We start from the raw sequence: 2,097 nt of genomic DNA, 5'->3' as shown, positions 1-2,097 counted from the left end.
ATAATTTCGTAACTATATATCATATTTGTTGTAGTGAGATAAAGTATATAATCACATTTAAAACTATCCCCAAGATGTGATTGGCACCCGATACACTCCACCGACGAGGCAAATTCAATTTTCACCCCTTAATCATTAATTTACAACATTTAATAAAATAAATATGTATTCAAATAATACAATACTTAGTTATGAATAATTAAAATCTTAAAATATTAATTGGAAATTCTTGCCCGAATTCCACACTAACCATGGAGCATATATGAGAACTACAAAATACTCTATTTTCTTGGATAATCGTCAACTACTAGATTCATTATCACGAATAATATTTCTATGTACATGCAAATAAGGAGTGTGTTATACACATGGACTAGATCGACTAGATAGATAAAACACAAAGTAGGTGTTGGAATGTATGCGTCCACTAGTTACTATAGGACCAGTTCCTTAACACGATTATTGCAACATGAAGAGAATAAGTGTTGAAAGTAAAACTTATACACACAACTTTAGTGGAAACCTCCTTGCTCAAGGGAGTAAAACTACGACATGTCTCAAAGGGATTTTCAAACTGTTTTTACTAAACTTCACAAGCAACAGTAAAACACAGTTTACAACTTGAGATTAACCTACTAATCTCCACACTAAGTAATACTCCCTATTACTTAGAATGAGCCTAAGCAGATACAACACTACCCACTATACTAATCATGACTGATTAATATAGACTTTAAATGTAAGACACTAAGTTACTCACAACTAAGTTCTTACAAATATTCACCCAAGATTGACACGTTTCTATCACAAGTGAAATGAAACCTACAATATAAGCACGATTACAAGCAATCAAAGTCACAGCGGGTACAAAAAGCAATAGTGAACTCTATCAAGTCCATGCTGTTTTGAAGCTTGAATATCTCTCTTTGAATGAATGAGTGATTTGTTGTTTGTCAAGTTGTATATATCTCACATCAAGAGTTAATACTCATTGGACAAACAAACGAGTCCCTTCTGATTGGTGAAGTACTCTGACGCCTTCACCAACCGCTGACGCAAACAACTTTTTAGCTGTATAACATTCTGACCTGGACTACCATACTCTGCAGAGGACCGGGTCCCTGCACTTGTGAGGTAATCATCAAAACTTCTAGGAGCATCAAGACTTATCATTTTCCCTCTTTTTGATGATGACAACAACCTACAAGCCACCTCACATGAGTGTTCAGCATTAATTCAAAAACACATTAATTCCCCCTTTCACTGTTCCCCCTTAGTTCAGTGCCCTTCTAATTTCTCAACAGCTTTCACTGTTCCCCCTTAGTTTAGTGCCCTTCTAAACAGCTTAGCTTACCCTACCAAACACAGCTTACCCAAAAATTCCCCCTTTGGACATCATTGAAAAGGAGTAGCAGTAAACATATGCAAGTTGCGTGCAAAACATTTTTAAAATTCAGGGACAAGGCCACATAGAACATGCACAAATAAGCAAAAACATAACATTAAACCATACAAAACAGGCACAATAGGTAAATAACATTAGATCACAAACACTGACCACATGAATCAATCAACACTACAGAGAGCCACTAGAGTTTTGACATGAAAGAAAGGGAAACAAAGAGACACGACTCTTTTAGGACGGAGGGGGGAAGGGGTTGAGAGTTCTCATTAGCAACGACATTCTCTCATTTGCATCAACATGAGCCTGAATGACTTGCTGAGTGAGAGCTTTGAATTACTCACTAAGAGAGGCATTTGTCTTCAACAGTGTCACGCCTCCAGCCTACACCCTGGACGTGGCCAGCACTCGAAGACCATCGCTGGCCCCAAGCGGACCCTTGTCCTGGCTTACTTAACTCAGCGGAAGACTTAACTCAACAGAATAAACTTAATGCAATAGTTTAAATAATAACATCTTAGCCAAAATGGCAACTTATGTCTCAAAACAAAGTATCTGCAAATACATAGATGAGAGACTCAATACTAACTGTCTGACTGTCTATGAAGCCTCTATAATACTGAGATGGATGTTGGGACAGACCCCACAATATCCTAATAAAACAAAACTAGGAAAGCGAAATAACAGAGTCATCC

The sequence above is a fragment of the Solanum tuberosum genome, unplaced genomic scaffold, assembly GCF_000226075.1.
Source record: "Solanum tuberosum cultivar DM 1-3 516 R44 unplaced genomic scaffold, SolTub_3.0 scf00509, whole genome shotgun sequence".
Lineage (NCBI taxonomy): Eukaryota > Viridiplantae > Streptophyta > Magnoliopsida > Solanales > Solanaceae > Solanum > Solanum tuberosum.
Note: the sequence above shows the minus strand (reverse complement) of the source record.